The following is a 17217-nucleotide window of genomic DNA, read 5'->3' on the forward strand; positions in this document are numbered from 1 at the left end:
AATTTTGAATATTGTTCATCTTAATTTTTAATATTTAAGTATAATTATGTCTTTAACCAAAAAAATTCAAGTAGTTAAAAAAATTATATGTCAATTTTGGATCTTTGTGTTTTCAAAATCGTTGTGTTGGTGACGCATATAAAATTTTGCCAACTCATAATTTTAACGTCTTGACTTACTACTTAGTTCAATAAAGAAGGATTTAATAACCAAATTTTAGTTGATTTTAAAGTTCTAAAAATTAAAAAACATTACTTAAACTATAATTTTGTCTAATGTGAAATCTATTTCTAAAGGATTAAAAAAACGAACAATATTTCGCTAAGGGTTTTCGTGCTTTTATAATAGTATAGATATCCTAGTCTTAGTGTAGACTTTGCCAGTATTTCCATCTCAATGAGTAATTTTTGAAAAAAATACATAAGTATTGTTTTGAAAATTGTGTTTGAGTTAAAAAATAAACGAACAAATTACTCAAAGAATATAGTCACTTTACTAGTTTAATAATCTATGAAAAGTTATTGAATACACTATGTATACATATTAATTTATATATTCATTTAAAAGTGCTAAATATTAGAATTTCTTACTTAGTTCAAATGAGGAAAGTTTTAATAGATCATACTAAGATATTATTTAGTAGATGAATATGTAGACACGTTTCTATAATTTATTCTTACATAAGACTACAGATAGAACAATGGCACATCTAATAATGATATCAATCTTTGTATTTAACTTGTAAAAGGCAACATAATTTCTAGAAAGAAAATAGTCCTGGAAGAGTTCTTCTACTGTAATACTCCCTACCATTTGAATCGTATTTTGTTCCTTCAACTACGGATTATTTTTCTTATTTTTAGCTATTCTCCCTACCATAATTTTTAGCTATCCTTCAACTGCTATTCTCCCTACCTTTCCTTATTTTTAAGTTTAAATCTTTTCAAAATCTTTGTTGACGTATTTAAATCTTTCTCCTTTTACTTTTAGACCTTCCATTCTAAAACTCTTAACATTATTTTTAGGTTTTTCATATCTTTTCAAAATCAATATAGTTGATTTCGAATTACTAATATTAGGAAAATAATTAAATGATTATTTCCAAATATAAGAAAAATAATTAAAATGACTATTTTGACCAACGTGAAATATATTTTTAAAGGGTAAAAAAGGCGAACAATATTTCGCTAAGGGCATTTGTGATAATATAATTAGTTACTATGTACGTGCGTTGTGCGTTGCACGTAAATTTTTAGTCAAAACTTTTATGTGAAAGAACAACTAACTGAATTTAGTAACAAATTATTTACAAGATAGAATGATCATTATAAAGTAATTAATGTGATAAAAATACAACAATCATTTAAATGCTAAAAATTAATGTTATTAATGAATTCAAAATGATATCGTCTTATCCTACAAAGATGGTCAATTTAATTAAGTTAGAAAGTTTCTTATTTAGTATATAAATATTCAATGTGGTAGAACCATATCTTATACTTCTTTATAGAAAACATTTTGGATGTATGTTTCCTTCTATAACATTGATTCTCCCTCCTAAAAGTGAAACATATTTGTGAGAGTTGTCTAAATTATTTATAAATTATGTCGTATATAACCCGAATAGAATTATTCCCACTTTATCATATTTAAAGAAATAAAATATTAATCATACGCATATTTTGATAATCAAGTACATGTTTAAAGTTTTTAGAAAAAATATTAATTTTAACCACTCTAAAAAATAATACTAACAGATAAATAATTTTTTTGTACATATGGATATTATATAGTATATATTTTTATATAATTTTTGGCTAACTAATACAATTATCTTTGGCAAAGGGATTAATTTTGTATTTTGCCTTGGATTCATTATATACTGGTTATTTACTAAATTGTAAAGGATTTCGATTTTTGTACTCTTTTCAATCAAAATGATCATCCCGCTCCTCAAATATAACAAAAATGATAGTCATAGCCCTGCAAGAAAAATAATTATATGTGGCACCCATTTAAGATAATTTTTTTAACGTATAGCGTAATATTGTTGAGAAGGTTTTTACAATTTTTTGCAACATATGTAAGAGTAATAAAATATATCGTAATCATATGAGTCATATAATTGCATCGAATTCACACCTTTTTACTTGAAAATATTATCGAAAATTATGAAGAAGTATAGGATAATTTTGAAATTCATTTCACACCGTTTGAGTTAAAATAATTTTAAAACTTTTGGATAAATCTCTACTATTTAAATATGTACTATTGAGAATAATCAAGAATTAGATGAGCATGAAGAATAGATACATTTCAAAGAATTATATATTACTCCAATGCTCTAAAAATAACATTCATATTCTTCAACAAATGAGTACCCTAAACAAAAAATAAATATTTATTATCTAGAATAAAGTAAATATGAAAAAGATAGATAGTTTGGAAAAAAAAAAACTTAAATTCATAAACCCAATATCTTCAAAACGATACACAAAGGTAAAATCAATACCTTATATTATGCAAATATCCTATTTGTTTGAAAAGTTCTAGTTAATTTTCACAGTCTATATGAACATATTTTTGCTTCTGTCACAGATCCAATCATTGTTTTTCAGTTACTTTAAATTATTTTTAACCAGTCATCATGCATACTGTTGATACCCAATTTTTCCCTATGTATTTCTTTTACATGCAAATACTTTCAAATATCATATACATACATATATAAGTATGCCCAAGTGTTTTAGTATTTTTCCAATTTTTTAAATTGATTTATTGCTCAATAATTATTCCCAAAATTATCACTTTAGTGAATAACTTATTTTATTCTCATATTTATACCAAAATATAGGTATGTTACTTTTCAAATATTTTTACAAATTAATTTAGTATTTTAAAAGCTAAATTGCATATAATTGCAATTTTAACCTATTTTAAGATTTAATAGCATTTTATAATTATGAAATTGGTTCCAATATTTTTTTAATTAATATTTATATACTATTAACGGATCCAGTGCTTTTAATTTGCTTTCAAAATCATTTTTTACTATTTTTATAAAATAAAAAGGGAAAATGGCTATTTAAAATTTAGCCCCAATTACATTTCAATTACAGCCAAATTTGCATCCCAATTCAACCCAATCCCAACCCCCAAATCAATTTCAACCCAATTACTTGATTCAATTGCCCAAACCCGCCCGTTTCTTTTTTAAAAAAAAATTGAGCCGTTGATCATTTTTGATCAACGGCCCAGATCTCTTCTTTCCTTTTTAATTCCAAACGACCCCTAAACCCTACCCTATTCTTTCAGAAGCGCCGCCTCTAACTCCTCTCTTCTCTCAAACACTCTCGAGCTCTCTCGAAACCTTAATCGCTCTCTTCCACCTCAAACCCCAAATCCACCGGAATCCATGGCTGTTCTGACCATGGACGACCTATACTCACCCCCTACTACTCTCACGTGCTTGATACCTGAAGTTTCAAGGCCATACTTCAAGGGTCTTTGCCCAGACCTTCATCGATTCGAGGTTTTCAGCCATCTCCGGCCTTGCTCCGGCGTGTCTTAGCCTCCTGAGCCTGATTCCGACCTTATCGACTCCAGATCTGATCTTGTTTCTTCCAAGCCTTTCTCATTTCTAGGGTTCTCAGAAACCCTAGCCTATTCGAGGTTCTTTTTCGTTTATTTGTTTAGATCTGTGCTTGATCTGTGACATATTTGATGTTTTATGCGTTTTCCCCAAATTTCCTTTTCCAAATCTTTTGATTTCAAACTAGGGTTTCTGAGTCTGTTTGTAATGTTTTGTTCGATTCATCTGCTTATCATCTCTAAGTTCGACCGGTGTTGAAAACCTAATTTTTGGAGATTTGTTTGAGTTTCTAAGTCTATCTGTTTGATTTACTTTGTTTATACCAGATTAGTATTGAAAACCCTAATTTTTTGGGGTTTCATTTGAGATTCTGCGACTGTTTATTTGTTTCACTTGCTTATCGCCTCTAAACTCTACTGATTTCGAAAACCCTAGTTCTTTGGGGTCTGTTCGAGTTCTTGAGTGCAACTCGCCTGTTTGAAATCGCTCCGTCTGATTCCTTTACTTCAGCATCTCGTTTTCTTTATGTGACTCTTTTGGTTCTGAGTTCTTGCTACCAGTCAAACTCGACTATGATTTTCACTCAACTCTTTGCATGCCTCTGATCCTTTTCTCTATTACTAAACCACTGAAACCTGACTATCATGCTTCAAATGCTTGCTCTATGCTACTACTGTATGTTGTTTCTTTTGCCATAGCTTGGCCTCACATGTTTATTACTTGTGCATTCCTTTATATACTGAGTCCCTTTTGTGCTTGATTTTCAAACTCATAACTGATTTCAAAACTTTTCCCTCTTACTTGCCTGTTAAGGGTTAATTGATTCTCTTTCTTGGTTTGGCCTTACTAAACCCTTTCCAAAAATAAGTACAATCCTGTACTTGGACTTAAATACCTATTGTATGATTTTACTGCTCCTTTTATGGCAACAACCATTCTACTTACAGACTGATTTTCTTTCCTTATTTTTTGATCATGTTAGTATCCGTTTGAACAATAATCTCTCGATTAAAGTTGTGTTAATTGATTCTGATTGTGATCATGCCCATGTTAAAGCTATACTTGTTACCTTATTCTTTACTCGTTTTCAAAACTATAAATACCTACACTCTTCTCTTTCAAAGACACGAACACACACAACATAAGTCACTACTTCTTCTCTCAAATACTCTTAGTTTTTCTTAAAAGCATTCAAGTTTTTCTCTGAACTCATAAGCTAGAGTCATCTTCTCTGATTGTGCTTTGGCTGCAAGTATTCTGTTTTTCTTCCTGCTTACTTTTCTGCAACTGGTATGTCTCTTCTTGTTTAAATTCTGCCTCTCTCTTATGTGTTTATGCTTCAGTCTTCTCTTCGTTTATTTTACTGCTTTTTTGCAAGTTTGTTTATTCCTGCTTCTATATGAATCCCCATCCCTAAACCCTGTGTATGTTGAGTTATGGTTCAAAAAACATGACAACACTTGATATTGTTGTTCATGTATATGGACTGGACTCCCTGAGTCCTAAACTCTTTCAATTCTCATTCCCCTTTCCCTTTATGTGTATTTTGAGCCTGAGACTTTGGTCTGACAGTGTCCTAATCATGTCCAGACCATAGTCTGACCTTCAATAGGTCTGTGCTCTTCTTTGTTGGCTGAACAGGCCTGGTCAGGGGTGTGTCAGCCTATCCTATGGCTAGGCATGACCACCAGCCTGCCATGGCACTCCCTAACCCCCCTCTTGCACTTACACTCATTCTTAAAAACTAAGTTCTGCCCCTCTCTTGTGAGCCTTGCCTTGGGACCCCCTGAGCTCCCTTTGAACTTGGACACCTGAGGGCTGGCCCTTCCACACTGCACTATAACTCTTTCTAATTAATATCTTGGGTGTAAGCACTGCCTGGAGTTCTTGAAACTCCTTGGATCTCTGAAACACCCTAGATAAGAGAATGCTTTGGAAATCTGGATCTCGGAAGTGGTTCAATCTCATATTGTTAGATACTAAGTCTAAATTAGGCTGCTCGGATGTAGCTGTAATTTCTGATGTATTTTTATTCCTGTTTTATTTTTCTGGTCTGTAATAATTTGTATAAACTCGGGGATCTAGTGAAAAGGGGAGGGGATTTACTTTTATGCACAAAAGGGTAGAAACCATGCCTATAGGCTTTTACTGTTAATCTATGCAATCTCACAAGTAGAAACCATGCCTATAGGATCTAACTTTCTAATTTCTGCAACTATGCATACAGATATCATGCCTATAGGGATTTGCATTTCTGCATTTATAATGACATTAGGCAAACCGTTAGGTTTAATGATAAATCAGCATATAGATATCATGTTTATAAGGCTGTTAACGTTTGAAAGGTATTAAAATCAGTAACTCATAGAGATCATGCCTATAGGAACTTCAAATCAGAATTGTTTCACTCGTCTAAAACAGTACTGACCCTTTTTGCTAAAACAAGCGACTTTCTGCACATTTTCTGAGCCCTTAAAACTTTTCTTGCAACCAAATCAGTGCATCTTTTTCCTTCTTGACAAATATTCTCAAATCAGTGCATATTTTCTGAAAACTTACTGCTTTCCTGATAATTTGACAAACATTTTTTCAAATCAATCTGAATTCACTTCTTTATACTTATCTGATAAACCTTTTGAATTAGTCTGCAATTCAGTTCTTTTGTTAAAACTCGACAACTCTTTTTCTTAAACAAGTATGTTTTATTGAAACTCGTTTTAAACCATTTTTTTTGTATTTAGTCTACAATCTTTTCTGAAACTTATCTTATTCTGCAACTCCTTTACAATCAGTAGTTCTGTCCCACACTTAAGGTAAAGTTGACTAAGTAAAGTGGCTCAGTCTTTGACAACTGCATTCGAGCGAGCCTAATGCGACTTCCTGTCTAAAAGTATGAGTTGAACCAGTCCGCTTATCGCTTTAATTTTAAAGACCAAACCAGTACATGCAAGACATGCTAAACTCCATGGCTTATCTGATTTAAGGAGGTTTACCTGAGCCTTACCTGCTTACTTGCTTTCCCCTCTACTTGTATTATGTGTTTTTGATTGACGCCCTAGTATTTTTGTCCTTTGAAAACTCTCAAAAGGCCCCAAATATCTTTCCCTTTAGGATTAGTAGTCCTAAATGCCTTCGGGACTGATAGGATTGGGACGGGTACTAGCATGCAATAAGTAACGAAACTTTCCGCGCTTTAATACCTTAACGGGGTGGGAAGCGTAGAATATGGATATGATGACCGGTGCGCTAATATCACATGCGACCCCTCTTCTGAGGAGAGATTGCTGGATATTGCATTGATGTGATCCATATTGTTTGTAAACCTAGGACCCCCTCTCCCCTTTACTTGTTAATTCTTTTTAAGTTTTCTTTTAAATTAATTTTCCAAACTCTCTACTCCTTCAACTCTTACACTTGTTTGCAAAACTATGTGAAAAATCCTTTTCTTTTTTACTTATCTACTTAAAGTCACAATTGTAGCATGGCCGGGAACCACACTAGTGGATCTTGAGGGGTGCCTAACACCTTCCCCTCGAGATAATTTCTAGCCCTTACCCAAACTTTGGTTCTTCATCTCAATTCTTTTCTTAAAAGTGTCCTAATGCATATAATCATTTGGTCGCGACTCTTCAAAATTCCAAAACCCAATTCTCGAAAGGGAATAGAGTTGTCCTCCCAATGTCGTATACCCGATTTCGACACGTATAGAAAAAGGGGGCGTCGACAGCATGGCGACTCTGCTGGGGAACTTCTTTAGGCTTTTACCATTGCATGTTGCTTGTGACTTTACTATCTCATTAATTGCTTTATTTACTGTCTTTTATTCTTTCACTGCGAAACTGACTTGGCTCTTCATGTCTTTTCTTTCCTTTAACTGCTTTCCTTTACTGTTTTATTTCAATATTGTTGTGATTGTTGCAATTATTGTAATCATTTATCTTATGAACGTGGAAATACATGTCAATTTGTTTCATTCTTGTAAACTGCATCTTCAACATCATATTCCACTCATGCCAAACAAATACCATAGCAACGCTTATAATGAGTGGTTGCGCTCTTCCAATATTATCACCCTTTAAATTCGGCAAAGACGTATTTGCGGTAAAACCAGTCGATCAGCGGTGCAGTCGACGGTTCCGTGCCTTTCCCTCTTGAGTTGTCCGCTCAAGAGTACCTACCTGTCTAATACCCCAATAGAAACCTTACTCTGTTCAATTGTACATGCATCATGGTCAAACCTAGCCGAGTCAGTTATGTTGTCCGCATAATGACTCATTAAGATAGCCTTGTCCAAAGTCCATCGGGTTTCCCTGAAACCCAAACGGACACCTACATGTTCTGTGCATTTATTTGGAGAACTAAATGCTTGCTATGCTAATTATTGGTTTAAATAGTCGAGTCTGGCGGGGTAGGGGTCTAACACGCTGTTTTGCAGAAAATGAGGCACGAAGACCCCAGATTTGGCATGGTAACCAACATTCATCCAAGGCTGCTAAATTGGTGGAAAGACCTCCACTCCAGTGATCAGCCACTCGTCCGCAAATACTTAGGGAATCTGCCTTCTCTTCTAAAAATCCAGTCTGACAACAAAATCATAGAGGCTGCAACTCTGTTCTGGGATAGTGACAGGTCCATGTTCCGCTTCGGGGACCTTGAAATGACTCCTTTGCTCAAAGAAATAGGAGGTTTAGCTGGTATTCCTTGGGAGACTCCGGGTTTGATTATGCCAGAGAATCGCAACGGTAGGGGTTTCCTTAAGATGATGGGACTGAAGAAGAATCCAGACTTGACCTGTTTGAAAGACTCCTACATCCCGTTTGACTATCTGTACGAGAGGTACGGCCATAACAAGTCATACCGCACCTACTCAGACGAATTTGCCCTCACCTCACTGGGGCATATTCACAGAAGGGTCTTTGTATTCATGTTTTATTTCCTGGGGATGATAGTGTTCCCTATGAAGAAGGCTAGGATCCACACCAGACTAGCCATGGTAACCAAGACTCTGATGGAAGGAATTGGCGGACAGCCTTTCAGTATAGTGCCCATGATCGTTGCTTAGATATACCGAGCCCTGGACAACTATCAGCGAAAGGCCAGTCATTTTGAGGGATGTAACTTATTACTTCAGCTCTGGCTCATGGAGCACCTCTAGAAAGGAGAATACCGGCAAGAGATCTTACGCAGAGACTAGGATGATCACATTGCCTTCCACCAGCCAAGGCATATGAATTATATGCCTAACATGTTCGCTCAGCCAGAGGACGCTGGAGGATGGGTGGAGTTATTTGAGAATCTAAAAGAAGACCAGGTACAGTGGATGGTCGAGTGGTTCCCTACGGAAGAATTCATTGTTCGATCCCGAGACGCACCATTTCTCATACTCATTGGTCAAAGAGGAACTTATCCCTACGTTCCCCTCCGGGCCATGAGGCAGGCTGGAAGAAAGCAAATCATACCAAGGGTCGACAAAATGAGTCACTTTAGGGCTGATTTCCAGGACGATGATAGCCCTCACAAATGCCAAGCTCAGCACATGTGGCATTGCAAGCTCGCTTTGGGGAGAGAATCTATTGAGCCAGACAGGTATCACGCCGGTTCTGTGTCGCACTATTCGGGTTGGTTGGAAGATAATCACAATGGTAGGGGTCAGCCCGGGTTCATTCGAGGACACAGAATTATCGACGAGAAAGCTGAAGCGCAAGTTAAGTACAATCAATTGCGCAAGAGAGTTCGAGAGTGTGAAAGTGAGCATCGGAAAATACAAGAAGCCCATCAGAAGTTGATCGAGGAATGGAAGGATATGGCTGTCAGCGCCAACAAACGACTAGGGTATTTGGAGCGGGGTCTAGTGGAGCTAGAAGGAAAGTTCCTCAAGAGGATTGAAGACTGTCGAAACGCTGAAGGGAATGCAGGCGGACATTTGGCCCAAGCTTATCTGCTGCTAGGACTGCGCGAGCTGGTGAAGCTGTTCGAGGGAGACAAAGATGCTGAATCTGGGGAAGGTCCTTCTGGGACCAAGTAGTTAGGAGTCTTTTATTTTGCTTTAACGATGTAATAAGGCCGGTGGCCACTAGTGACATTTTACTTTCCGTTATTTAGTGTCGTTTTGGATTCGTCTTATTTTTATCAATAAAATGAGGCATTTAGCATTATAAGTTCTCCAAATTAATTTGTCGCTAGGCCTACCTCGGGCACAACGAGGCACCCAAATTAGGACGCGATTTATATTCTTGCACAATGTGTTTAGATACTACAACATTTTTCCTCATAATTCGCGCTAACTTGTTACCTTTTTGTTTTTCTTTTCTTTTTATTCCCCTCCCCAAAGGTTAGTTCGTGCATTCTGGCACCATCATCATACAGTACGAGAACCACCAGGGCTCGGAAAGCTTCGGGGTAGCAAGGCTAAACAAAAGCACCATGCATCACATTTTTACCTTTTACTAGCTGATTTTATTTCCGCATTGTCTTTTAATTTTGAAAAGAGCTCTGATATTCAAAACAATTATGAATTCAATCGAAGCATTTCAGTTTATTATATATCTCTCTCTTATTATTTTTTCTATCATTCACTTTATTTTACACAGCATTACTATTACTTGCCTTGACGATGAACCAACGATTGTGACTTGCAACGAGACAACGCAACAAATGGATACGAATTCAGAAGAGGATGATATACCAGAAAAGGTCGTCAGAGGGGTTGAGAATTTTGAAAATAGGCCTAAGTCTAACTTGGACGAAACTGAGGTCGTTAATCTGGGAGATACAGAGAATGTCAAAGAAACGCGCATCAGTATTCACATGTCACCATCAAAAAAGAAAGAGTATACGGAGTTCCTAAAGGAATATGAAGACATATTCGCCTGATCATATGATGATATGACTGGTCTCAGCACATCCATTGTAGCTCACAAACTGCCAACAAATCCAACATGTCCGCCGGTAAAGCAGAAGCTCAGGAAATTCAAACCCGACATGAGTTTGAAAATCAAAGAAGAGGTTACCAAGCAAGTCAAAGCTAAGGTTCTCAGGGTAGTAGAGTATCCGACATGGTTAGCCAACATCGTGCCAGTGCCAAAAAGGGATGGGAAAGTTAGAGTTTGTGTTGACTACCGGGATCTTAATCGGGCCAGTCCCAAAGACGACTTCCCCTTGCCGAACATACACATTCTAATTGACAACCACGCCAAGCGTGAGTTACAGTCTTTCGTTGATTGTTTCGCTGGGTATCATCAGATATGGATGGACGAGGAAGATTCAGAGAAAACGGCTTTCATCACGCCATGGGGAATGTACTGTTACAAAATGATGCCATTCGGTTTGAAGAATGTTGGTGTCACCTACATGAGAGCCATGACTACCATCTTTCATGACATAATACACAAGGAGATCGAGGTATATGTGGATGACGTCATCATCAAATCCAAGAAAGCCAGGGATCGCATGGAAGACCTAAGAAAGTTCTTCAATAGCCTGAGATGGTACAATCTGAAACTGAATCCCGCCAAGTGTGCATTCAGGGTTCCTGCTGGAAAATTATTGGGTTTCATCGTGAGTCGTCGAGGAATAGAATTGGATCCATCAAAGGTCAAAGCTATCCAAGAATTGTCGCCGCCAAAGAACAAGAAGGACGTGATGAGTTTCCTAGGGAGACTCAACTATATCAACCGGTTCATAGCTCAGTCCACGATCATTTGTGAACCTATCTTTAAAATGTTGAAAAAGGACGTTGCCACCAAGTGGACTGATGATTGTTAGAAAGCTTTTAACAGAATTAAGGAATACCTATCAACGCTGTCGGTCTTGGTTCCCCTATTGCTTTACCTTGCAGTATTGGATGGAGCATTCGGTTGTGTTCTGGGACAACATGATGAAACAGGGAGAAAGGAGCAAGCCATCTACTATCTCAGTAAGAAGTTCACACCGTACGAGGCCCGGTATTCTCTTTTAGAACGCACTTGTTGTGCTCTAACTTGGGTCGCACAGAAGTTGAGGCATTACTTCTGTGCTTACAGTACTTATCTCATATCCAGAATGGACCCTTTGAAGTATATCTTCCAGAAACCCATGCCCACTGGCAAGCTCGCCAAGTGGCAAATCCTGCTAAGCGAATTCGATATTGTTTATGTGATCCAGAAAGCAATCAAAGGAGGTTGTTTTTCGACGGAGCTGCAAATTTCAAAGGAGTTGGCATAGGAGCAGTCCTAGTATCAGAAACCGGCCAACACTACCCGGTATCCGCCAAGCTCAGGTTCCCTTGTACCAATAATAAGGCCAAATATGAAGCGTGCATCTTGGGGCTCAAAATGGCCATTAACATAAACGTTCAGGAGTTGTTAGTGATCGGGGATTCAGACTTGCTCATACATCAGGTTCGAGAAGAGTGGGAAACCAAGAACTCTAAGATACTTCCCTACTTGCATCACATACAGGAGTTGAGGAAAAGGTTCACAAAGACAGAATTTCAGCACGTCCCTAGAGTCTAGAACGAGTTTGCTGATGCATTAGCTACTTTATCATCCATGATCCAGCATCTAGATACAAATCTCATTGATCCCATCCCAGTAAAGATTCATGATCAGCCAGCTTATTGCGCCCACGTTGAGGAAGAAGCGGATGGAAAGCCATGGTTCCATGACATCAAGGAGTACTTGACAACAAGGGAATATCCAGAACTTGCCAATGCTACTCAGAAGCGCACACTTCGTAGGTTATCCAGCAACTTCTTTCACAGTGGAGGAATCCTGTACAGGAGGACTCCCGATTTGGGTTTATTAAGGTGTGTCGAAGCAAAAGAAGCATCCAGGCTATTGCACGAAGTGCATGCACCACCTGCGGGCCGCACATGAATGGTTTTGTCTTAGCAAAGAAGATACTCCGAGCAGGGTATTTTTGGATGACTATGGAAACAAACTGTATCCGGTATGTTCTCAAATGTCATCGTTGTCAGATGCATGCAGATATGATAAAGGTGTCTCCAAACGAGCTTACTGCAACAAGCTCACCATGGCCATTCGCCGCTTGGGGAATGGATGTTATCGGACCTATCGAGCCTGCCACATCAAATGGGCACAAGTTCATCTTAGTGGCAATCGATTATTTTACCAAATAGGTCGAAGCAGCATCATACAAGGCGGTCACTAAGAAGGTTGTGGCAGATTTTGTCCGCGACCGCATTGTTTGTCGGTTCGGAATTCCGGAATCAATCATCACCGATGATGGTTCCAATCTCAACAGCGACTTGATGAAAGCAATGTGTGAAACATTCAAGATCAAACACAAGAACTCTACAGCCTACAGGCCTCAGATGAATGGAGTTGTGGAGGCAGACAACAAGAATATCAAGTAGATACTAAGGAAGATGGTCGAAAGGCACAAACAATGGCATGAGAAGTCATCATTCGCCTTATTGGGATACCACACATCGACCGGAGTAACTCCCTACATGCTGTTTTATGGTACAGAGGCGGTCATCCCCACCGAGGTAGAAATTCCCTCCTTAAGGATCATACAAGAAGTAGAGTTGGATGATGCAGAATGGGTAAAAGGTCGCTACGAGCAGTTAGCCCTTATAGATGGGAAAAGGATGAATGCAGTTTGCCACGGTCAGTTGTATCAGAACAGAATGTCCAAAGCCTTCAACAAAAGAGTTAAGCCAAGGAAGTTTACACCGGGGCAGCGGGTGTTGAAGAAAATATTCCCACATCAAGATGAAGCCAAGGGAAGTTCTCTCCCAATTGGCAGGGTCCGTACATGGTTCACCGGGTTCTAACTGGAGGAGCCCTTATTCTTGCAGAAATAGATGGAGAAGTCTGGCCGAAGCCAATCAATTCAGATGCAGTGAAACGATACTATGTGTAACCACTTATGATTCCCTTTATGATGTAATTTGAACTACGCCTGACCTGATTCCCGTTTAAGAGGGGATACGTAGGCAGCCCTATGGTTTCGGTCACAATTTAATAAAAATTCTATTTTTCCCCGCTATTGGAACTGGGGCAGAATTTTGAGGAGGACCCTCAAAATTCCGAAGTTGATTTTAGTCCATGCATCGCCAGAAGCGCCAGCCCAGTAAACTGGGGCAGAATTTTGGAGGACCCTCAAAATTCCAAAGACGGTTTTTTTTAGTCATTCAGCACAGCCGTCAGAAATGTCCGCTCAGCAAACTGGGGCAGAATTTTGAGGAGGACCCTCAAAATTCCGGAGCGAAAGAGGTTGCAATGTCTTGAACCACGTCGCAGTCGTTGGTTCATCTAAAGAAAATTATTTTCGATTATATACTTACAATATATTTACTAAATCATGCATAACTATTATCCGGAATGCTATTGTTTAGCGACGCTACCCCAATGACACACAACGTCAAGAGCCCGGGGAAGACGAACTAACCTTTTTCCCTTATAGAACTCACGATTTTTCTTTGGATGCAGGCACTCAATTCGCAATATCATTAGATATATTTATGCACTCACACTTTCCCAAGAATGCAACTTCTCAGAACCATCACGTGCCCGCAATTGCTATCCGCACACAATCTCCCCAGCAGTCATATTGTCATAATCGGCTATCAGCTAAGAGATCTTACTACTAATCGTCCTTTTACATTCTTGCACTGTATAAGGCTACTTTTCTGCCTTCCGAGGTTAAACTCTACCTCCATCTGCATATCTTTGCATTGCATAAGGCTACTTTTCTGCCTTCCGAGGTTAAGCTCTACCTCCATCATCATTTGCATGAGGCTACCTTTCTGCCTTCCGAGACGAAGCATTGTCTCCATCCTGCATTTCTCATCATTTGCATAAGGCTACCTTTCTGCCTTCCGAGACTAAGCATTATCTCCATCCTGCATTTCTCATCATTTGCATAAGGCTACCTTTCTGCCTTCCGAGACTAAGCATTGTCTCCATCCTGCATTTCTCTGCATTGCATAAGGCTACTTTTCTGCCTTCCGAGGTTAAGCTCTACCTCCATCATCATTTGCATAAGGCTACCTTTCTGCCTTCCGAGACTAAGCATTGTCTCCATCCTGCATTTCTCTGCATTGCATAAGGCTACCTTTCTGCCTTCCGAGACTAAGCATTGTCTCCATCCTGCATTTCTCTGAATTGCATAAGGCTACCTTTATGCCTTCCGAGACTAAGCATTGTCTCCATCTTGCATTTCCTTGTATTGCATAAGGCTACCTTATCTGCCTTTCGAGACTAAGCCCTGTCTCCATCTGCATTTTGCATAAGGCTACTTTTCTGCCTTCCGAGGTTAAGCTCTACCTCCATCATCATCTACATAAGGCTACTTTTCTGCCTTTCGAGACTAAGCTCAGTCTCCATCAGCATTTTGCATAAGGCTACCTTTCTGCCTTCCGAGGTTAAACTCTACCTCCATCTGCATTTCATGCATTGCATAAGGCTACCTTTCTGCCTTCCGAGACTAAGCTCTGTCTCCATCCTGCATGGCTGAAATATCGCCACTTTATTTTCTTGCATCGGCTGAAAGATCGCCACCTTATATCTCTCGCATGGCTGAAATATCGCCACCTTTTATTTACGTCTTGCATCGGCTGAAATATCGCCAAATCCTACATTTCATGGGCTGAAAGATTTCCACCTTCTACATTTCATGGGCTGGAAGATCGCCAAATTGTCCAAAGGCGTCATTGTTCGGAGGCACCATTTGTATAGCCCGAGAACTCCATGGCCTGAGGACCCCATTTTATCTTTTGCATATCATTATTCAAAGGCATCATAGTTCGGAGGCATCATCTACATGGATCGAGAACATCATTTCATGGCCTGCGAATTTTTATTTACGCTCTTCATAGCCCGGGACATCATGGTCCAAGGACGTCATCCTAACCGTCCAAAGACAGCATTCATGGTCCAATGGGAACTTGCATCACGTTTAAATTTATGTACAATCTATGTTGTATTGCCCACTTGCAGGTACACCGGCTAGCAAACGGCCGTCTCAGTAGTAGCGATCCCGCTCTGGTTCTCGCAGCCTATCAGACTTCAACTATCCTTCTCAACTTAGGCATCGCGTCCGTTCCTTTCAATAACTCTATCGGCATATTTCACCGATGGATCCTGAACTACATATGGCCTGATTCCTGTAAGACCATGGATATGTAGGCAGCTCAAGAGCCAGAGCTCGGTCAGAATTCTTTGCAAATCGTCTCGTTCGGTCAAAATTGGCCATCATATCTTTACCCGACAACTCTTTCATCCTTCCGGGGTAAAGAGGGGCAGTTGTTGATACCCAATTTTTTCCTATATATTTCTTTTACATTGTCACACCTCCTTTTTGCGCACCTACCCCGAAGGATAATGCACAAGGGAGTTTTTTTCCAATTTAAGTGACATTATTCGAAATGGGATTATTTATTTATTTATTTATTTATTTCAGAGTCGCCACTTGGGATAGATTTGGCGTTTGGTATCCCAAGTCACCGGTTTATCTTGAATCCCAATTCGAGGAAAATATTCGACTTTCCAAATGAAGTCTGCGAACCAGAAATTCTAAGTAAGGAATTCTGTTGACCCGAGGGAAGGTGTTAGGCACCCCCGGATCCCGTGGTTCTAGCACGGTCGCTTAAATTGTTGTAATGGCTAAATATCTTATTTTAATACATGTTATAACTTATGTGCTTTTATTAACTTTAAACCGCTTTTATTATTATTTTTAATAGAATTGCAACGTCGTGAAAACGCGTCTCCAACCACGTCGCAATCAATGCACCCGTGGTTGTTGACACATTTCGACTCCGTTGAGATTTGGATTTGGGTCACGTAAATGTGCACCCGAGTTTAAGGAGGTAATATTATTAAGAACGCGCTAGCGTATTATTATTTTTGGGGAAGGCCGTGAAATTTGCTAAACGGCCATTCCGAATTCTAAGTATTTTATTATGACCAATTATTGAGGGCCCCGTAATTTGCATTTTTTTTTATTTGGCGAGGCTCGTCTCATCATTTTTTTTATTTGAAGGCCAACCTAAAGCAAACTATGATTTTCTATTTAATTTGTCTCTAATAATAAAAGAAGAAGCCCTAACTATTTAGCCTATTTGAAAGGGCCAATTCCTTATAAATCCATTTCAGATCAGCCAGGCCCAATAACTAAATAAATAAAAATATATCATTTTAGCAACTCGTTCAAGACAGCCCATGTTGTGTTCATAAGGTGGCTGGACGGTTTGAGCCCATAGTGAGCCCAGAAACATGACAACGGTTTCAATTTCGAGGCCTGCTAGTGTTTTATGCCCAAATAACCTTTTTTAATTCAAATTGCACACTAGTCCTCAATCAATGGACACTCAGACCATTCAATTCATTTAGCAGTGCACATATATGGTAAACGTGAATATTAATTTCATTTATAAAGGGGTGGGGATGAGATGTATCTAGTGCTTTTGAATTCAAAACGTATATAGTTGTATAAACCCGGCAATCCAAGTTAAAACTCAACTTCATGCTATTAAACTAACAAACTACGTGAGTTATTGATGGGTTCCCTTAAGCACAGATTAAATTATGACTCACTGTCTATGAATAAGGTATCTAATGCTAAATGAACTTGAATCATACTAAATCTATACTAAAGAGCCGTATTGACACAAATTT

The sequence above is a fragment of the Nicotiana sylvestris genome, chromosome 8 (genome assembly GCF_000393655.2).
Source record: "Nicotiana sylvestris chromosome 8, ASM39365v2, whole genome shotgun sequence".
Taxonomy (NCBI): domain Eukaryota; kingdom Viridiplantae; phylum Streptophyta; class Magnoliopsida; order Solanales; family Solanaceae; genus Nicotiana; species Nicotiana sylvestris.